The sequence below is a fragment of the Macrosteles quadrilineatus genome, unplaced genomic scaffold (genome assembly GCF_028750875.1).
Source record: "Macrosteles quadrilineatus isolate MER2022 unplaced genomic scaffold, UCM_ALF_1.0 Scaffold_2__2_contigs__length_208266976, whole genome shotgun sequence".
Lineage (NCBI taxonomy): Eukaryota > Metazoa > Arthropoda > Insecta > Hemiptera > Cicadellidae > Macrosteles > Macrosteles quadrilineatus.
In genome coordinates this window covers 102780578-102804743 of record NW_026542595.1, presented here as the reverse complement: position 1 = coordinate 102804743, position 24166 = coordinate 102780578, and the positions used below count along the sequence as shown (strand labels likewise).

At 32.9% G+C, this 24166-nt stretch overlaps 1 protein-coding gene across 1 annotated transcript in view; it reads right to left on the bottom strand.

Annotated features, from left to right (window-relative positions):
* Positions 1-20251, bottom strand: part of LOC128988017 (uncharacterized) — a 29288-nt gene extending 9037 nt beyond the window's left edge. Inside the window, exon 1 of the mRNA XM_054409189.1 lies at positions 19962-20251. The gene's annotated coding sequence lies outside the window, so the exon portion shown is untranslated. The remainder of the gene's footprint in view (positions 1-19961) is intronic.
* Positions 20252-24166: the final 3915 nt, after the last annotated feature.

The following is a 24166-nucleotide window of genomic DNA, read 5'->3' as shown; positions in this document are numbered from 1 at the left end:
GTCAGTTGCTTTCTTTAAATCCACTTTCTCATCAACCATGTGGGCGATGTAGTAGAAAACCTCTCAAAGGGATTTTAAACACCTGATTTGAGCCACACTGCCGAGATCATGTTGTGTAGCAGTCCTTTTGGAAAGATCATGCCAGCGTCAACAATGCCTGGCAGCTCCGGCATGATAGTATTGACAAACGGAACTAGGAGCACAAGCTATATTCTGTACAATGTCATAACTTCTCTAGCTAGAGAAGATCCTGCTGGCCTCTTTGCTGAATCCTTATCAATTGCATATCTGTTGCACTTGCGGATGACGAACTTAGAAATGTCGTTTGGCAGTTTCCCAAGGATCTTCTTCATATTTGTCCCTCTAAGGCAGTAGACACCGACAAATAACTAACCAACTTTGCAGTTTGAGGACTTTGCAGATACTCAGCAAAGTCGGTCTTCTCAGGCAGTATCACAGTAGTCTCTCCCTCTTTCTTACGCTAAGTGCTCCCTGGTATATATTTGGCCAACTGTGACTTTTCAAAGAACATAGTTGACAGGATTGACAGGATCAAACCCTTGGTAGGCAAAGATACTCTCAAATGTCTTTGACCAGGAGACTTCAATAGTCTGAGACAACCCGCCCACGAGGACATGTCTCATTGCCGCACATCCCTGCCCAAGAAGTGGGCCTCTAAATATTGTCTTATCACGGTGTCCATTACTAATCTATTCTCATCGCTTTGACAGTAGACTGGCTTCAAACTTTGAGCTTTTACCAGTCTATGTGTTATATTAGAAAGATTAGTATTATTTTTTTATATTGTTCCTTAAACCAAATCATTTTCAAACATTGATCTCGTAAAACACATTTCACAACGCAATTAATCTATCATTAATATAGAATAACAACTATTACTACACTATTACTATAAGTCAGCAATTTTAACGACCAATTAACATCGGTAAGACTACTGCAATATTTATAGATACGTAACCACCGAAAGCTTTAACCACAATCATAAGTACGAGTATTAACTGAAAGACCAATGTGAATCGTTTGTACAATCTGGATGCTTCTCATCACCGAAGACGAGTGATGAATGATCTTTGAGCTAATATGCCAGCGACAGAAGCTGACATGCGTAACTGTTGTCATCTTTCATTCTCCATAATTCTGCATACACAAATCTCTCATGTGCTTCAAGTTATTTAGATAAGATAACGTTTGTCAAACTTGGCGAGCATAGTGTGTATGGCCAACAACGCTTTTGTATTTTAACGCCAATGGTATTTTGGCATTTACTTAAGGGACCGGTCCAAAACCTATACTTGTAACCATCTCTCGTCGAAATTTGTTAAATAGCAACATTACTAAAAATCCCCCCAAAAAATTGGAGTCACAATTAACTACGCTAGGGACCGAATCGTCGACTTTCACACTTGAAGGCGAGACCTGTAACCAGACAATTTAACAAACTCAATCATAGATTTATTGTCCTCTGGCTGAGGAAAATTTAAAGTATGTTTTTGCCCTGAAGAGGAAGTTTTTCAATTTACTGCTCGCTTCTTTTTCATCAAACTAATTTATAATTATTATAACTATATTGAAACATTTATAAACAATGACCTGTCCTCCGAAATATTAGCAAAGAGCGAAACACACATTTTACCTTTTGAATGAGAGAAATTCGTACTGCATTAGCTCGTACACGCGTTACCAAAATGAAGTAGAAATCAGAACGGTTTTCAGAACTAACAATAGCCAAGGGTGCCAACTTCACAGATTTTTAAGATTTATGTGTTATTTTATCTTAGTGTCGAATCGTGACGGAAAAAGCAATTTCATGGTTTAAAACCTTTGGACCAGTTCTTCACTGATCTAAGGTATCAATTTGTTTTACCTGTCAAAATTACCTTTAATGGTTACGTCGATTGAATGGATAATTTGGAAATGCATAAATGCTGGAATGCATTATTGGAACTTAAAGTAACAGACAAACGTGTGGTTTTATAAACATAGGTAGAAAGTGTTATCTTTATTTTAACTCAAGTCTGTTTCCATACACGTTAACAATCCAATTGAAACCTCTATCTTGAATAAACCATTTCAACAAAGGTGTTCCTTATTCTAAACAGCTTTAAAGATGAGAGAAGACATAAAACATCAATTTTCTTTGAGCCAACCTAAGCTAAGTACGATCATCCCGCTTGCTTGTTTAACTTAGACAGGTGTTGTTGAGTTATCGTTAGTTCATGTTTACGTTGACATGATACCACAAGACGTCGCTTACACTTCTCCCCACTCTCCACACTCGAGATTAAACTGAGAGAATGTTGCTTAACACTTACACCAACCACACAACTTTTATAGTGCAAGTATTCTTCTCATCCATCTCGTATATACTTATTAAAATAAATGGCTTCTCTGTAAAACCTCTTTTCATCCCTCCTACTTAGATAAATTTTACCATAGAGTTTTTGTTTGAAAGCTTATGCTTCAGCGGAGTGACAAATTGTAACGCAATAGTTATTTGTGTAACTAGTGGTGAAAGTGGCACTTTGCTGCACACGAGAGCAATGTTTACGCACGAGCCGCAGGCGAGTGCGGAATGATCTCGAGTGCAGCAAAGGCCTTTTTCACTCGTGTTACACATTATATTTTTCCTACAGTCACTATAAATCATATAAATAATTAGTCTTTCAAACACTATACAACACGTTTTTAGATTCAGCTGGCAACACAAATGGTGCCCTTAGAGAAAGTAGTACTCGCGGTCCGTATCACTCCGCTATTTTTCCTCGGCAAGAAATGTGCTCCGCGTTTTGAGAATATAGTTCCGTATGTTTTTGTAATTTGAAGTGGTTTCCGCGCCTAAAAAATGCTTTACATGTATTTTTTTTGTTTATTAAGATCGTAGGAATGTTTTAAAAACGTTTAAAAGAAAAGTCCAGGAAGTTCAGAAATACCGAAACTATAAACAAGAAATGACAGGTTAAATCGAAGTTATAATAGTCAATCAGCTGCTCATAGTATTATTATCTTTAAGTGTTGCCAACCTATTTCCAAGCGTACACGGATTACGTGCACAATAGAACCACGCCGTTTTGTGTTGTTTCGTTGGAATCCTGATGTGCGGCAAAGTATAAACCGTACGGCAAAGTATAAATATGCAGCAATTAACAGCTTTCTGTACTATAAACAGTACAAGGAAGCCAACTTTGTCGGGTGACTGTAGGAAAAAGGTAATTTCCTTTAAGACTGCGCACCCTTTTAGTTTTTGAAGATTCTGTGATGCTGACCAACTTTCTTTTTTACGTTATAAAGTAATTCAAATGTGAACAACTGATCCTTCAGTTGAACCATTTGAATCAAAGATTGTACACAGGAGACGAAACAGTTATGATGATTGTTTTCAAATAGGCTACTTATTGGTAACTGTAAACTGTTATAGGCAAATCACTCATTCTTTTATAGTATGTATAAAAGAAAGAAATAAATTTATTGTAGTAGTTTATTCACATATAATAACTGTCTCAAAGAAACATAATCGGTAAAAGTAAAATTGTATTGCATTATTTGTTTTGCCCCGGAAGCTCGTTTCGAACTCAATTAAAATACAAATTTGCACACAGGTCATCTCGTTATGTGATGTAGCTTAATTCTGATGTTCCATGTTGGTGATATGAAATTCAAATTCGTTATTAAGTCATAACATCTTTTTTGTAGTACAATGAACATAGATAGCAGTTTTGTCAAAGTTCATTATGATAACACCAACTACAATTAAAACATCAAAAAGTAAATATATTACAAATGAAAAAAAATGTGCTCTTCTGGAAATTTTTAAAACCAGGCTTAAACTACGGTACATAAAGAAATACCAATCTGGTCTGTATCAGGGCAGGCTATTACCTGCATTCGATTTGACTACAGTAATTTTTGCGGTAGATTTTATTTAATGAGTGGTACAATCTACTTTTAGAGATCATGCAGAAAAAAATCTGCTATGATGCTATAGTAAATTTTTTCCAATGATAATTTATATAAAGTTTGTTTTGTCTTGGGATTGTATCCCCGTATCTAAGTCTTGATTCAATGTAGGCATAATATACTAGTTCTCAAATATCAGTATATGTATTTTTAATTACACTTAGTGCAAAGAGAAAAGAGTTAAGTTTTTTGTGAAAAGTTATATATGCTAATCTTATTTTAATTTTCAGTCAACATGTACACCTAAAACTTTTATGGTTTGAACTAAAGCGGTGTAAATGTAGTAGTATCTGGAGGATGGAACGATTCTCATATTATGACATTTCCAAAACTAGTAGCTAGGCCTTAACTATGTATCGCCCATCAAGGGTAAAATAACCTAACTTCCACAAATGCACCTAAGCAAACACGTGAATAATTCAATTGACAGAGTCAAGTAGGAAAGGCCTTCTAAAATAACTGGTTGACAGCTCGGATAGAAGTTGACAGGTTGGGTTGATTTTATTTTGAATGCATCATGAATCATCTTTTCGTTGCACTTATACCTATTCAAATTTGGGGGTAGAATGATACAAAATAGTCTTTAGTATATAATTTCACTGTGGCCATAAAAACTTGATAATTATAATTGCAAATAACCTGCAAATTGACTAAAAAGAGAAAGAGCTTACATAACATGATGGTGGGAACGAAATGTTACAGAATTGAAACACGTTGTTTTAATTTGCAAAGACAAATAAAGTAAATTCTAAAAGTTAAGTGATTTAATTTATTCTTCCCAAACTCTAAGAAATTCAAGTAGTTGATTTAACTTTACCATAGCATTAAAAAATCATGGCTACTGATTTTAAGTTTGTAAATCTACTTTCAAATATTAAAATAATAGTATTAAAACACTTTTATATTAAAAATTATAATTGTACATTTACTAATGGAGAGGATTAACCACGCTAGGGGATTAGTTGGGTGAACGTACATTAAACTTGGTTGTTCTCAAAGAGTTTTGTTAAATGAACTGTTTAATCAGATGGTTTAATGTATTACTCTTTGCAATTTCGCGCATGTTCCCGCATTTGTTTCAGCATCGTTAATCTTGAGATTAATTGGTTTTCAAATTTACATATATTTTAAAACTGCAATAAACATTTCTACTTAGGTATTTATTATTTTACCATATGGGGGGAATTATCTGATTCAGGAAGGTTCGCATAATTTGATATGTATATATTTTTCTATCCAGGTGGATTTACAGATTAAGGTTGGTGTTAAAACATTAGATCATAACATGGAAGCTGATAATCAATGGCCATTGATGGAATGTTGACCTGGACCTTTAATAGTTACTAAAACAACCCCTTAGTTATAATATTCTTAAAACCAAGTGTAAACATTTTGCCTATAGCTACTACAACAACGATAGGTAATGCCAATGTGTTGACTTGAAAGCTCTGTATTTTTAAAAGAGAATGGTTTCAGGTACATAGATATTTTTTACTATTCCTAAGTTATTAATATACAAATTCCCGATAAAAGAAACATTAATATAGTGAATGAGTGTGATACGTAAGAAAAAATTAAATTATGTATTTTTATTCTTTCTAGCCTTAACCACCGCTTTAATCTTATTGAAGTTTTCCGCCAAAGGCCTGCGAGTCTGTTTTCAGAAATCCAAATTAATTGTTCATTTGTGAAATTGTTTCTTTGCCATGAACCATTTTGATAACCTTGACAAACAGAAAAAAATATCCAAATAATAATTTTTGTTCATACATATTTAAACCTGGACTAAAATAACAAGTTTTAGAGCCAGAAAAACTAAGTTTTTATTTATTGTGTAATAGCTATTTACATTACAAGTGTAGTAAGAGCGTTTTTACATCACGCAGGTGAATGTTGTGCAACGAGCGAAGGCGAGTTGCATAATTCACCGAAGTGATGTAAACACGCTCTTGCGTAACGTGTAACGTACAAGATTTTACCTGACCCGACAATATTCAGGAGGTTACGAGCAATATGCTTCATTATCAATTTCACTCATCTTCTAACATAAACGTTCATTTACAAACAAAAGCTAGGTTTGGAAAATTCTTCAAAGCATAACAATAAAATCCAAACACACAGCTGATTTCTAGCGTTGAACGTCGATGGCTCCATAGAAGTGTATTTTTTAAGTTATCCACTCAATGTTATTTAAATGGGTTTCATTACATCACCGAGTGAGTGTTTTTCAACTTTACATCACTCGAGAAGTAAGGAAGTTGTATACATCACGCTTGGGATAGGGAAGTTTAACATGGTGGGTTAGGTAAATATTCTTGACAAAAACGTTAGTAAAAAGTATAACCACACCACCGTATGAAATATTATTATTATGAAGTTTTTTTTTTATTTGTCAAACGTTATGTAAAACTGATGCCGCTTTGAAGCTCTTTTCTACTCTGTGGCGCGCCGCATGCCACTGCGGCCTGCGGCCCTATAAATGCATTGACTTAAATGGGTGCTGACAGCTGGCTAGATGCAGGACGGCGTAGAAACGTGCGGCCTCTAAGTGCATTGCGTGATATAGGAGCTTTTATACTCTGCGACGCGCCGCAGCGGCGCTCTCAAGTGCTGCCAACTGATCAAAACAAACTCAGCCCTACTACCCTCATTTCATTTTCAGTTGCGGATGTGGTAGATGGTTTTGATTCTTTTCTGAGCATCAGTTTGTAAGTTTTAAGTATGCAAAATGGAGCCTAAATCACGAATATTTCAACAGAAACAATATGGACCATTAACATATACAAATTACGTCATTGGCTCGAAAGTAAAAATATTTTAACAATATTTCAATGTAACTGTCAAAACTATACCAGCTGTTATGACTATTATTATACATTCGGAAGAATTAAGATATTGCTTATGTTTATGATCCATTTCTGTTCTAATATTCGTGGTTCAAATCCTTACTTCATTGACAACTTTGAAAGTGTTGTTCGTAAGAACGTGAATTGAACTGTATTTAAAACTGTGGTTTGCGTCAGCATCATTCATGAACCACTCACTTAGCAGGTGAGTATGATGAATGAGTGTCTGAACCAAGTGACCCGTTCTGTGTTATGATCACGTAACTGACGGAAGAGGGTGCGTGACTGCAATAACTGCTGTGCTGTATATATCTTGGGCTGACATGAAAGTATATTGGCACTGTCACACCGGCCAGTATCCAATAACCTTCCGGAACCTTTCAGGTGTATAACTTAGTGTGTCCTTGTTGGACATTATTGTTTCGTAGTATTATGTGTATGTGTTATCCTGAATAATTGTCCATTTGGGTTACCAAAAGTATTTAAATAATTGATGATATTTTAGCGAATTTCCCGTATACATAATAAGCTATTACTATAGACCTCATGGTAAGACATGGACCCGGGACCGATTTACTTTTTTTAGTTTTGAGGTCCCCATGGGCAAAAACACCATCATTTCAAATTTATTAATATTATTTGTGTAATATTATTGAGATAAATTGTGTTTGTCAGTTAGTGCGATAACTCGATGACTCCAATAATCCAATTTTGATGAAATTTGGTAGAAACGTGTAAACCAATTTTTAATTGAACGAGTTCGCGAACCAGCGTGAACGGGGGTCTGACTATGGGAACGGGGGTTTATAGTGGGTTTTAAGGGGTAAAAATATTGGTTATCCCCTTTTTTACCGTAAAACATAACATTTCACTATTTATTTAAAATTTTAAATTTCCATGTTGTTCTAATGGAGTATTAATGAACTGTAGTAATTTGGTTGTTTATGGTTATATTCATATTGAATTTGACTAATTTATTCATTTCATACCAAGCTATCAACATTTCAATAAAAAAAAACACCTTATTACCTTTTCTGTAGCAGCTAACCTAAGTACTCATTCAATTTTAAACTTTGAACTCTTTTCTTAAAATAGGAAATAAATCTTATAATTTTAAGGAATATTTTGTTGAAAATTCAGTCAAGTAATATAAATTCGCTAAGTCTGCAAGTTTGCTCTGGCGGGTTATGTTTTATCAAATTGTATAAATTAACTCTTTAATTTGTTATGGGTAGCTGAATGGGTATGGTGCTCATTTAGTAATATAAAACCCCAGTTCGATTCTGAAAATCAGTAATTTTTTGATAGACCGAAACATTGTCCAAGTTTATCTTGAACACTGGGCTTTTAATTAAACTCCTTCATGATAAGCAGCATATATTTTCTTGATTGATAATTAAATAGCCAGGACTAAAGAAACGACTGATATTTCTAATAAAAATAGATAAACAGGGCATCTTATACTAATATTTCATTTAAGTTTGAATACGCAATTCAAACAGTATTGTTGATAGAAATCATTAGAGAATATAGCAGTAACATGATTTATTGATGGTAAATTGTTAAAATATTTTCTTAATGAAGCTTAAAGCATGAAAACTCTTCGCTAAGAGCTTCGCAGTGGTTGCATTTATGAAATATTTATGAGATAGAAGTCGGGAACTGATCTTTCTACATTTACATTTTGATTGAATTGAACTCTTGTATGACAGAAGTGTGTTGTAGAATAAATTTTCGTGATTTTACAACATGAAAGGCTTAGCTAAAATTGTATATTTACACAGTTGAATATTCAAAGTTTAACGAAACATTGTATTGTACAATAATGACATAATTGTTATAATTTGATATTACTCGGTGTTGTAAAATAACATATTTAAATAAAAATACATCCTTTAAAAAATACTACTGTTTTTTGTTTTCAACATATAGTAATGTGGGCACAAACCGACACTTTACAAAATTACAAATTTCTACTTCCAGTAAATTGATTAGTCTAAACCAGCTACTTGTATTTTTAAGTCCAAGGGTACTGATTTTGGCCTACGGCCAAATTCTTGATGGTTACTATACCATAACCTAAGATAGAAAATTATTGAACCACCAAAGTATAACTACAACTACTTGCGCAACTTGCCAAACCGGAAACGAGGCCAATGAATAACCAATAGCGATAACCTAATATTGAACGGTCAGATTTTCAACCAAACTGTATCATTGACCACAATATCATTTGATGGATTGTATTCATCGTAACTCAGTTTTGTAAAAAGGTAAAAAAAAACTTCAGATTCATCCTAAAATATTTGGGAATTAACTCACAGTAAGTGTTTCATTTAAAGAGAGAGATGTAGCATTGTCAATAAAGAGTTATTTAAAACTACTCTGAAAAAGTAATTACATATTTTTTCTATCAATTATTAAAATTGCAGTATACTGTATATTGTTATTCAGAAAAATAATTTATATAGACTATTTATTATTACTAAATTGATTTCAGACATCAATTATCCTTATTAATATTTTTCTACGTGTGTCTCAAGAAGCCATGCTTAAAAAAGCTATGCTCTATCTTGTATTGTACGGATAGGATGGACGGAGTTTGTGGGATTACCCAATGATAAATGATCAGATGTATCAGATCAGATGTATCACTTGGTCACATAGTCACGTATGACGCTACGTGATCTTAGTTACAACGGTGATGTGGCTTGTAGCTGACATTAAAGTTCTGAGTACTAATCAATGATGAATTATCAGCTGTATTACTTGGTCACATAGTCACGTGGGACTCTACGTGATCTTAGTTACAACGGTGATGTGTCTTGTGGCTGACATAAAAGTTCTGAGTACTACACAATGATGAATTATCAGCTGTATTACTTGGTCACATAGTCACATATGACGCTACGTGATCTTAGTTACAACGGTGATGTGTCTTGTAGCTGACATTAAAGTTCTGAGTACTAATCAATGATGAATTATCAGCTGTATTACTTGGTCACATAGTCACATATGACGCTACGTGATCTTAGTTACAGCAGTAATGTGTCTTGTGGCTGACATAAAAGTTCTGAGTACTACACAATGATGAATTATCAGCTGTATTACTTGGTCACATAGTCACGTATGACGCTACGTGATCTTAGTTACAACGGTGATGTGTCTTGTAGCTGACATTAAAGTTCTGAGTACTAATCAATGATGAATTATCAGCTGTATTACTTGGTCACATAGTCACGTGGGACTCTACGTGATCTTAGTTACAACGGTGATGTGTCTTGTGGCTGACATCAAAGTCCTGAGTACTACACAATGATGAATTATCAGCTGTATTACTTGGTCACATAGTCACGTATGACGTTACGTGATCTTAGTTACAGCGGTGATGTGTCTTGTGGCTGACATTAAAGTCCTGAGTACTACACAATGATGAATTATCAGCTGTATTACTTGGTCACATAGTCACGTGGGACTCTACGTGATCTTAGTTACAACGGTGATGTGTCTTGTGGCTGACATAAAAGTTCTGAGTACTACACAATGATGAATTATCAGCTGTATTACTTGGTCACATAGTCACATATGCGCTACGTGATCTTAGTTACAGCGGTGAGGTGTCTTGTGGCTGACATCAAAGTTCTGAATAATACACAATAATGAATAACCAGCTGTATCACTTGGTCACATAGTCACATATGACGCTACGTGATCTTAGTTACAGCAGTGATGTGTCTTGTGGCTGACATAAAAGTTCTGAGTACTACACAATGATGAATTATCAGCTGTATTACTTGGTCACATAGTCACGTATGACGCTACGTGATCTTAGTTACAACGGTGATGTGTCTTGTAGCTGACATTAAAGTTCTGAGTACTAATCAATGATGAATTATCAGCTGTATTACTTGGTCACATAGTCACGTGGGACTCTACGTGATCTTAGTTACAACGGTGATGTGTCTTGTGGCTGACATCAAAGTCCTGAGTACTACACAATGATGAATTATCAGCTGTATTACTTGGTCACATAGTCACGTATGACGTTACGTGATCTTAGTTACAGCGGTGATGTGTCTTGTGGCTGACATTAAAGTCCTGAGTACTACACAATGATGAATTATCAGCTGTATTACTTGGTCACATAGTCACGTGGGACTCTACGTGATCTTAGTTACAACGGTGATGTGTCTTGTGGCTGACATAAAAGTTCTGAGTACTACACAATGATGAATTATCAGCTGTATTACTTGGTCACATAGTCACATATGCGCTACGTGATCTTAGTTACAGCGGTGAGGTGTCTTGTGGCTGACATCAAAGTTCTGAATAATACACAATAATGAATAACCAGCTGTATCACTTGGTCTCATAGTCACGTATGACGTTACGTGATCTTAGTTACAGCGGTGATGTGTCTTGTGGCTGACATTAAAGTCCTGAGTACTACACAATGATGAATTATCAGCTGTATTACTTGGTCACATAGTCACGTGGGACTCTACGTGATCTTAGTTACAACGGTGATGTGTCTTGTGGCTGACATAAAAGTTCTGAGTACTACACAATGATGAATTATCAGCTGTATTACTTGGTCACATAGTCACATATGCGCTACGTGATCTTAGTTACAGCAGTGATGTGTCTTGTGGCTGACATAAAAGTTCTGAGTACTACACAATGATGAATTATCAGCTGTATTACTTGGTCACATAGTCACATATGACGCTACGTGATCTTAGTTACAGCAGTGATGTGTCTTGTGGCTGACATAAAAGTTCTGAGTACTACACAATGATGAATTATCAGTTGTATTACTTGGTCACATAGTCACATATGACGCTACGTGATCTTAGTTACAGCAGTGATGTGTCTTGTGGCTGACATAAAAGTTCTGAGTACTACACAATGATGAATTATCAGCTGTATTACTTGGTCACATAGTCACATATGACGCTACGTGATCTTAGTTACAGCAGTGATGTGTCTTGTGGCTGACATAAAAGTTCTGAGTACTACACAATGATGAATTATCAGCTGTATTACTTGGTCACATAGTCACATATGACGCTACGTGATCTTAGTTACAGCAGTGATGTGTCTTGTGGCTGACATCAAAGTCCTGATACTACACAATGATGAATTATCAGCTGTATTACTTGGTCACATAGTCACGTATGACGCTACGTGATCTTAGTTACAACGGTGATGTGTATTGTGGCTGACATCAAAGTCCTGAGTACTACACAATGATGAACTATCAGCTGTTTTACTTGGTCACAAACTCATATAAGACGCTACTTGATCTTTCCTACAACGGTGATGCTTCTTGTAGCTGGCATTTAAGTAGTTGAGTTATACACAATGATGAATTATCAACTGTATCACTTAGTCTCATCGTCACGTAGGACGGACGCTCATCTTAAACGGAGATATATCTTGTAGCTGACATCAAGGTGTAATGCTTAGCAAATCTTAAGTGTTTGATGATTATGGCTATAGTAGTGATTTAGTAAAAAACTTATAATTGAATATGTCATCTTAAAATCGTAATTGAGAAAACTTTCAATTATGTAAATCATCAAATATTTGATTTGTATCTAAGTTTGCCTGTTTCCTAGTTAAAATCTGTGATATGACTATTAATAATTAACATGTCGATTAACTCATATTGGAAACAATATATTATCATATAACAACTTAAATTAAATCATACATCTCAACTTAACAACCACGGAATACGATTTGGTTATGCTCCATTTTACGTACTAATATTATATTGAATATTTTTTGTTCTAGTTAGTAAATAATATTTCATCATGTTAGAACTTGTGTTTTTTTCAACTCTCATCGTTCATACCACGGTACATGAACTATGAAATCACACTTTTTTTTAATAGGCTTCTACAGCCTCTTCTTATAAATTTACACATTCGTTACACATTGTGATTGCTTAAACATTTACAACGCTCATATCAATTTGTGTGCCATTGAATTATGTCTATTATAAAATTGCTAAAGTAAGTTGGAAAAACATAGAAGGCATGGAACATAGAAAATACAATAATTTTGATAAAAAAAAAACTGCACAAAAAGAAAAAAGCCAGGATTTTGTCTGTAAACATAAGGAGTCAACTGATGTTTTATGCACGAGCAAATTTCGCAGAGAAGGAACATAAGCGCTCAAAGGCAACGCCACTTTAACCTCAGAGGCTGTTCATGCGACGTGAATGGAAACTTTGCTATCTAAAGAAACAATATCGCGAATTTTGTGAAAAAATATTAACAAGTTACATTTCTTGAATAAATGTATTAAAATAACTACTACACACAATACCTCCGCCGCAGCAAGCTATGTGAATTTTCATTAGCCTGATTATATTTGTACTAAAATCTCTTCTAAAACATGTCAACTTTATTCACTATTTACGTTGCTAAAGATCGCAAGATTTTTAAGGTCCTGTGGTCGTGTGGTGTCACTATATAATTGTGATTGATATTGTCAATAGAAAGGTTAGGATATAAAGGAGTTCATTAAATCGACCTTATGTTCTTGTGATCTAAACTTCATATAACAACTTAATGTATACTTTTTTGTCATGATATTCTGTTTTTATAATAGTCTAGCGATAAAAATTCTTTCTTATTTGCGAGGTAAGTTTAAGTAAAAATATTCAAGGTAAAAGCATTCTTCTTATAGTGTACATTTGACCTTTTTTGTAATACTGTGGTGACATCATAAAGATTCTTACGTTTTGTGAAAGGGCCCTTTCCTATCAAACATTTTATGAAGGTCAGTAAATTCTGTAAGGGCGGAGTTGCTCCCTAAAACGCCGTTGAAACATCATATTACCCTGTGATATTGGAAAACTTTGCCGGATCAGTGTATATAAAACCTACCGATTACTGTTGATAAAAATATAAAAGACTAATAATAATAATTCACGGAATCTCTAATAACCAAAAAGCACAAGTTACATAAATAAATAAATGAATTACTTGATCCCCTTAACAATGTCAAATTCTGTTGTTATTCTTTAATTTAAATCGACTCTCTCATTTTTGTAGCTTGCTAAACGTTATTGCATATTCTATAACTTGATTCCGTCATTTAACGAGCTCTAATCTTTGTTATTTATTATGTTTGGTCAACATATAATACGCTTTTGGTGTTTGGAAAGAACAAAGCAAGGAAATATATTTCTCGATAGAATATGTTTATTTTTCATCGCACAATCCCTTTCAAACCAATTGATACATGGTTCCTATATTATTATTTCTTCATTTTAAACATTTTAAAAATGTGTGGTTACTGTTAATATTTGAGAATATGCTAATGAAAGCAAAGTGTCTGTTTTAGTGTAGGAGACAAGAGAGTTTTTCGGTCAGAGCTTTGTTCAAGTTTAATCACTAAGGAACAAACTACAACAGTTTATGTCCTAAGTAACTACGAACAACTTGGAGCGTTTAAATAACAGTTAGGAGCTTCTGGTATATTTTGGAACAAATTAAGCTTGGAAAAAGAACTTATTTAAACTTTTTACACACATAGAATAGCATGATTCAAACTTTTGTACACTAAGGCGTTATAAAGTAATACCGAAAACCTTTTTTGAGTGTAACTTTTTCATGCAGTTGTATACGTAAATTTTTTACCTTCATTCTTATTTTAAAAAAAATTCGCTTTGCTGAGTAGTTATAGTGATGGTCTAACATAGATTCCGGGTCTATTCTGAGCTAGCAGATTTTTTATGGAAACTGGAAGCAGCTATCCTTTAAAATTGGAAGGTTTTACAACGGTCCTTTTTAAAAAAAGGATCTTAGTCAGTAAAAAACCTATTCAGATTATCTTACTCAATTTTACGAACGCATTACATGCATATTCATTTCAAAGCAACATTGTGGCGTAATAGTTTACTATGTAGGACAAACGTCGTTTTATCAATCATATAAAAGTATCTTATATGGTAAAATTATCAATTTTTTAATTTGGTTAAGGTAGTCAGCATGTCGAAGGTTTTTAAATATAACTTGAACATATTTAGAAATTCTAGAGGTCGTTCAGTGGTCGATAACTTGGCCACGCTGTAAATAAAACGTGCGATTGAAATTTATTTAATTTGTCTTAATTTTTTGCTTATATTTCGTTGTTATTTCGTCACCAGCTGGTAATTCACAAGGGCCATGTTAATTCTTTTCAAATTTCAAATTAATTTTATGTGTTTATTTTGAGCCTATTTTAGTTTATAAAGGGATTCTGCCCATCTACAGGAAAATATCTTTCTAACAGTATGCGTATATTTTTCCTGCGATGCACACGAGCTGAGAGAAAATGTTGTAAAAACATGCTTGCCTATTAATATATAGATAACGTGTTTTTAAAAGTAAATCCTGATTTCTAATTGTACAAAAAATATTTTTAAGATTTTATCATCTTAAATTTTTAGTTTCAGTTTTCAAAATGATATTTTAACAAGCTAAATTATGATAAAAATACTACAGATATTCTTGAACTAAATATTAAAACTATATTCAATATCTTATGGTAAATGTGTTGTCTAAGGGCAATGTTTTAAACTGTGTTGGGACACTATATTTAATTTTGTACGTAATATAATACCTAAAACTAATAATATTAGTTATATCTTATCAAAATGTGTATCTGTCTGTCTTTCGGTCGTGCTCAGACCCTATTAGCTGAAATGTTGCATAAATATAATCTGTTTACACACGAGTACTACATATGTAGTATTCATGTCAGCCAAACGGTCTTCATACTTACGATAAGAGAATATATTGGTAAATGTTTGATATTTTCAAGTTTATGAAGCACTGTTTATTATAGGACTCAATTGATGAAGCAGTTATTCTATAGCCATACTTAAGTAACATAGAATATATAGTTTTTCTGTAAGCAATAGTTATTCTATTTCACAAAATATATGTACAATAGCTTTGTATCATGGATTTTCTCATCCTGTGTTCATACCACATTGTTAACCATTGGTAAAGTCAGTAATTAACAACAAACAAGAATGTAAGTCGGTTTAAATAACCAAGTAAATGCAATTAATAATGTAAATACACAAAATGTATTTTACTCACTAACACGTGTTTTAGTGTAAGCGATAGGTGTAATCGGCCAAGTTAATGTGGAACAAAGCCAAATTGCTCGGAGTTCTTGGCATGTAATTAATTGTAGAAAATCTTTGTTTCGAGATGTTAAAATCAGTGTTTACGTGATAAATATTCCATTTTTATTCAATTACGATTGCTATATTACAGCTTTGACATTCCATCCCCATGTTAAATTTATAGCCAGAATTTTTATAAAAATCGTCGTAGTTGATATGAGCCACCAACAGATTGCGCTGATCTAAATTACTAAATTCTGTCAAATACACACCATCTTTTACCAAGTCAAACTTAGGGAATGACGTATGATCAGTTATAGCAACTGTTATGACTCATTAACCTGGTCAGCAACAGAGAAAATCCTACTAATATTTTAAATGAGAATGTATGGATGTATGTTTGTGACACGTAAACGCGAAAAATACTGGTCGGATTGGGCTGAAATTTGGTATGATGATAGCTCACATTCCCAATTAACATATAGACGCACTCTTATCGCAAAATTCCTTTCGGGCTCCGCCCCAATGGCTCTGGAGTTTCCCATGTTAACCTTATGAGTAATCATATTTAAAAGGAATAAAATAGTTTCGTCAGCTGTTTCAAATACACAAGTTGGTTCTATGGTATTAAATAGCATTAACAAGTTATAACGCTTACCAACAGGGTGTAACTATTTTATACAGCAAACGTAAAGACCAAAAATCTTCTATTTCCTGTCCCCTTCCCGTTGCAAAGCACGGGTACAACAGCTAGTAAGATATACAATAGAATTTTAGAAACTAGCGCATTCTGTGACCGGCACAACTACGTTCTTTTCTAATAAAAGAATTTTGCTACAGCTGGTCCATATAGATGGGAAGTCTACTTCACTATCCAATATTTAATGGTTATAATGAGTAAATGTGGTTCATAGTTAGGTATGATGGTAAACTCGACATTGTTTAACCGATTACTAATACATACCAAGAATACGTCTCAACACCAGCAGTTACTAAATTAAATGTAACGAAGTGGAACGTGTCACTCGTAGTTTAAGCTTTTGACAAAACTTTATTTCTCTTCTTTAGACTTTAGAGAAGAAACATGATGTTTTTTAACGCAACCTAAGTAATTACAACTAACGTGAACCACCTTTTTAACGACAAAACCAGCTTAAATGATCGTATCTCTGTTTCTAAACTTTGTTGACTATGATCTAATTTGCATTGTTGCATATTTATCTAAAAAGTATAGCTTTAAAGAGTAGACATTAATGGCTATAAAAGATTTACTGAGTTTCATTCCTTTATCTATAATTGTATTTAATATATTACATTGTTGCTGTACTTATCACACTGCATAACAATCTATAGGGCATCATTTAGAACTTTATTGAAACAACAAAAGAGTTAATAACAGTGCTAAAAGACTAAAACAAACTCGACATCGTTCAAGAAGCAATAAGTTTACTCATTTTGCTCTTTGTCCTTCTATCAATGATAAATAACACTTTACACCTTTTGTCTATCAACTATATTTTATTTTATTGTTTAACTTGTTATCAACTCCTCAGGTTTATTGAAAATACACATAAAATAACAAAAAAAGATTTTATCTCTTTGTTTTTATTAATAAATTACTATCTTAATTTTGTCACTGCTACGGCAACTGTATTAAACTAGTAATAATAATATTTTATTTTTACTTATAGCCTTAGTGTGTTGAAATATTTTTATTCATACGATAACTAACCGTAAGTATACATTATTGTTTAATTTTTATTTTATATTAGTTGCGTACGTATTTGGCAATGTTTGATTTATCAAATAGAAATTGCACGTTGCCTTTAAATAAAAAAAAAACCACTTTTATATTTTAACGCGTTCACGTATTACGGAATATGTTTTTACAACGCAGCGTGCGAATAGTTCTAATATTTATTAGGATAAAAACTAAAACCTTTGCCCAATATCACTCAATTATTATTAATATTTAGTTTTGGTTGAGTGGTATGCAGTTTTGATCGCATTGAAATATCTTGATAAACTAATTTTTTGTGGACATGGTTGTGAATTAACTTTTTAGCATCTACTTGTTCAACAATATTAGGTTTCCTTGAATTTAAGCTTTTCATATTTCAAATAAAATGTTACTCCAGAACTTAGTATATAACGAGACTTCTTTAACTTAATGCTTAATATAAAAAAACCGTTCATATGTGTAGTTGGACCAATCATTCTGTTAATTTTAATAAGTATGATTTCCTTTCTCTTAAGGCTTAACAATCAAAAAGATTGCGACTTGACGCCTTCTTTTAAGCTAACAGTCAGTCAAACTGGCAAAATTAACTGGAAAAAATAAATTAACTGACAGAAATAGTGAAGTTGTATTCCCCGAGAGTGGTTGAATACAACAAATATTGAGGTACCTCAAAATTCACAGAAAATGGTCACGTACAATGCAACCGGTTTAATAAATAAATATACTATAACATTTACTACTAACCAACAAAGCTTTTAAACATTTATTCTGAATCAATCGAAGTTGCGGTAAGTAACACATGGCCTGGACCACAATGCAAACTGGAACAGTTTGGTTTTATATTGAAAAACGTTAACTTTGCAATATTTACTGTTTTATCAAGTGAAACTATTCAATTTTAATTTAATCAAACAATACAAGTGTGGTTGAAAAGTTCCCGGTCGGTGTAATATATTATTTTACAATAGAGACTTGGTATATCAATAATAGCAATAACTGTCTACTCTTTTATGCTATTATCACTTTTATTATTCCTTAAGGGGGTTCGGCCCACGAGGAGTTAGACTAAACTCTCAAATAGCATCATAGGTCGAGTTTGGTATCAAATTAAAGGCCTTATTTAGTAAAATACATTGCCGCAATCTCAAACTCAAACGGACAACCGAGTCAAAAATGGCAGCCTTTCAAATATTTCTCGATTGTGTCATATTTAATCTTTGAACGACTGCCATTTTTTATTCGGCTTTTTTTTTAGCTAAAATTTGCTGCACTGTATTCTACTAATAAAGAACTTAATCTTATGTGCATGTAGACCTATGCGTACGATTATGATTTTCTTCCGACTTACAGCGGGCGCCTGATATAAAAATAAGCATTACAAATTCAAGGAATTTTTAACAGCTGTGATTTTTCTCCATTTTCCGTTTGAGTTTAGGTTTGTGGCATTGTGTTTAACCATTACGGATACCTATAATTTCATACCAAACTCGACCCATGCTACTGTTTAAGAATTTTGTCGGACTCCTCATGTGCTGCTCCCCTTAAGGGATAATAAGTGGTAGTAGCTAAAAGAGTAGACAATTATGGCTATTATTGATATATCAAGTCTCATTAATTTATCTCTTTTGGTAATAAATATATTATACCGTTCTGGGACTTTTCAACCACTCTGTATAATTTAAACATATAGTATTCAATATTGAATAATCATATGACTTAAGTCAGCTATATAGTTATAGAGTGATTACTAATTTACAACATTTACCATAATGTAAATTATTATAATACCACTTCCAAAGTGAAATACTTTATTTTATAACGCCACTTATTACCTTTTAAAAACATGTCTTTATTCATTAAAATTATTCAAAACAGAAAGTCTTTTGAGGTAAACAATTTAATCTAATTTTTTAGTGAGAACCGCAAAAAATTACTTTTATTAAAGTGAAATATAAAATTTAAAAACATTGAAAAATTATGGCGAGTACATTACAAAATGAAGAGATAGAAGCAACAGTGACCGTGAGTAGCAAATTACAGTAAACTAAGTCCATTGACCACACCCTGATAACTGTTTATAATATCGCGCTCTTCCATTTCCTATATTATTGTTTTGAGATGTATTTTATAAACAGATTATAAAGTTAAAATAATGTTTAATGTAAATTTTTATTTTGCATTACAACTTTCTATTATGAATTCTAAAATTGGTTCTATGTTAAACTAAATTCAAACTATAATTATGAATTTAGGTAAAAAACTTACCCTGAAAATTCTCAAACGCGTGGACCCGTGCATCCTGTTTCAGTAATTGTGAAGTCGCAATTGTAGAATATTCAAAATCAATGCATCATTACGTCATAGTTAACCTGTGACATTATGACATTACCTGTAAGAAAATCCGCGTGTCGAATTTGTAACGAGAATGAAATTAAGTAAACGTTAATTAATTTGTAAGAGGTGTAACAAGTATTATAGTATTATTGTTTACAAGGGAAATACTTTTACGAGTCGTATTATACCGAGTATACTTTGAAATAGCGGAGAGTACGCGTTTTCCACCACAGCACGAAATACACTGACCGTACTCCCGTGGCGTGAGGGGAGAGTTAAATCCGCCCCATCGTTCGACGCGCCCCTGCCGGCCAGTCGGTGTACTACCACCCCATATATTTACGTCATCACCCGACCTCAACCTATACCGACGTTTCCACACAGATTCTAACTGAATAATTCATGTGGCAGATAGTCCTCTTTAAATATTCACTTTCTGGGATAAGCTCTGCTAATCGCGTAACCAGTGCGGTAGCTTTGACTTTGTGTGGGAGTTGAAGACCGTCCCGTCGCGCGTGATAAATTTTTAACAGGTGTTTGAGGACCTCAGAGAAAGTTGAATAGTAGATTTCAGGCAGTTTTGGAAACTTTTAAAGTTCATTTTGATGTTTTTCAGCGTTTTTGCGAGGGTAATTTCAAACCCTAATCACATTTCTTCAATTGATAACTAAAAGCCATATATCTGGTGTAATATCAAAGTCACTGGGTATAGGACCACCCAAATTCAGATGGTGAACTTGATAAACACTAGGCTACATATATGGTTAAATATGAATTTAACTTCGAATACCAAAGATTGCTTAGATTTGCTATTTCACAGTTGCGATAGGAAAACGTCAGAACACTAAAATATAATATCTGGTTAGAAATTTTGTTTGATTGTTGAATTGTAAAAAAACATATGACAATGAAACCTAAAAAATTTACTTAATTAATTCTAAACTCATATTTATTAAAATGTGTTGATGTGTTTCCGCTTCTAAATCCTGTTTTTGATATTTTTCATACAAAGGTGATTTGGTTTCAAAAAATCTAAATAACTAATTCAACAGTGTTCCGAATATTTTGGAATGGGTGTACTTGAAAATAAAACAAAAATTGCAATTACGTTTCATCCAAAAACTACGTATTGTAATATATTCCATAGTATGTTTGTGTGTGTTTTTTTACGTATTTAAGTATAAAATAATCAAATTCTAATACAGTAAAAAACCTATTAATGAAATCTTTACTGTATAAAATTTTAAAGGGTCATAAGCTATTAGAGAATAATAAGCATTGAAATATATTCTTTGGGCTTTAAATGGCGGCTGCTTATTTTTTATTACTCAAATTACTATATAAATGGCCTACTTCAATTTCTTACCAAACAACACCATGTTTATTAAGATCGAATAATAAACAGCTGAGAAATCACGATATTTTGTTGTACAGACCAGGCAAAAGAAGGCCAAGCGGGTTAGGGTTCACCTAATTACGGGTCAAGAAATAATATAAAAGTTTTTATGGGTTTTGCAATGTTAATAAAATAGTTGATGTACATAGATTTTACATTATTACTGTACAAACATCTAACCATGTTGTTTGATTTAAAAACATCAAAAGTTTAAACAATTGCACTGATAGGTTATCAAACGGTAAAAAGATATAATGTACAGATATGGGATTTCTATAAGGAACGGATCCTTATTGTTGAAAAGTATTGAAAATAACAACATTCAATGATAAAACACGTGAGGTGCTAGTGAACCAATACAATATCTTCACCAAATCGGAACCACGATATCAAATAAACATCTTATCGATGGATCATATTGTATTCCCGTGAGGAACGAGCAATACTTGCTTCATTCTTTGCGGGAAATGTAATATACTTCCCCGTTCTATTTGTTAATGTAACTTTAATTTGTTTTCCAGTATTGTAATATTTAAATCGATTTTTTTGTAAGTTTACATAGATTAAAAGGTTTGTATAGTTTAAAAGGAATATTAGTAGCACAAGTAAAACGTGTTCTTAGGTAAGTTATTATTATAGTAATAATCAACGGAAAGGAATATAATGTACGCTATGTAATTTTTATATACACAGTGTAAAGTGTGAAACCTTCGTTGAAAACCTTTCAAAATTGTTTTCAATGATTCAGGTATTATTGATCTTCATACCTAATGTGCTTTAAATAACTCGATTTTCAAGCATTTATTCTGAGGTCGGATGTTCTTTTGGAGAAATATCTGGATTTATTGTGGAATTATCTAGCTTCGACGTTTTAGAAAGACATATTTTCTGCCAATTCGCTTTTAAAAAATAATAAGAACGTCCAAAACTATCATTATTCACTACCCTTTGAATTCCTGTATATGCTTAGTTATTATTGTATTCATATCAGTATTAAGATTTGATACAAAATAGCTAACAAAAATATTTGGTTCCTTAAACTTAAACAATAACAGTTACACAATCTCATTTCTACTGCTGGCATTGGCACTATGTATTGGTGTAAAAAAAACTTCCAGTTAGTTTTAATTCTTTTTTTTTAGTTTAATGAATAATAATCACAAATATGTCTATTGTATACTAATAAAATAATTGGGCCAGATATTCTTATAATAAATATAATAAAATAATTTGAATTGCTGTCCTTTTGGTGAAATTTAAAATAGAGTAGCCTCTGTCTACCATTTAGTTAGGTGAAACGAAAACTAGAATCCTTTTCTTATGAAGGTAATCTCAAAAGTTTATAAAAATAACGAGAAAAGTTAACAAGCCAAATTTAAAGCTCTATTAAGTTATCAATGTAGACGGTATTCTTAATGAAACCGTTAAAGTAATTTCATCTCAGGTCGTTAAGTCTGGAGCGTTCCATCGTTCTTGTTAATGTGTACTCTCTTTCCAGTCCTTAAATTGGTCGTTTATGCTTATTAGTCACCTCTTGTTCTGATTTTATTTGTGGATATTACAAACAGTATGCAGTGAATGCATACACAAAGTACAAAGAGACAACTTTTAAATACAAAATTAGCTCATGACTCTGTATCCCTTTTACTTTCTCCCCCTATACCATAGTATATGGAGAAAGTATTGTTTTCGTCAAAATTTTCGAGTTTGAGTTTTGAGTGGATATATTCGTTTTGGGCCCCCCTGGACCCAAAAAAGTGGTTTTTGAAGTGATGTCTGTGTGTGTGTCTGTGTCTGGATGTGTACAAAGCTAGGGACTACACCTGTGGTCCGATTTCAATGAAATTTGGTATGTAGGTTCTAATCCGTGGTATCTCCAGGCATTTTTTTCATTTTTTTGAAATTTTGATTTTTTATGGGGATTTTTCCATAAAAACCCATAAAAAAACTGGAAAAATCGGATTTTCTCAAAAATGGCCCGAACGATTTTGATAAAAATTTAGTATGTTGTAGCCCTTTAAATTCTGAACAAAATGGTACAAATCCCATTTCTGTAAAAATTACGGTTCAAAAGTTATGGTAAATTATGTTATTTTCCAATAAAACCCCCATAAAATAACAAGAAATAGGATTTTAGACAAAAATCCGGTTTTGATTTAACAGAGTATGTTATGATCCTTACAATTTTGATAGTTTTTGTCATTTTTTAGAAAATTTTATTTTTAATGGGGATTTTCCCATAAAACCCCATAAAAAACTGGAAATATAGGATTTTCTTAAAAATGGCCCGAACGATTTTGATAAAAATTTAGTATGTTATAGTCCTATATATTTTAAACAAAATGATACAAATCCCTTTTCTGTAAAAATTACGGTTCAAAAGTTATGGTAAATTATGTTATTTTCCCATAAAAATCCCCATAAAATAACGGAAAATCGGATTTTCCCAAAATTGGCTAGAACGATTTTGATAAAAATTTAGTATGTTATAGTCCTTTAAATTCTGAAGAAAATTGTACAAATCCCATTTCCCCCCGAACATTCATTTACTCTCACCGCTTACTCATGAGAAAGGTTGTTGACAATCTTATGGGAGAAAGTATGTGTCAGAATGCTGATACCGTTTATTTTGTTTACTTCATTGTCGATCAGCTGATGTGTATTGTTGCATTGTTGTCTACAAGATTTAGTGTTATTGGAATTTATTGTGAATATGATTCAACATGGTGTTTTTCGAAAG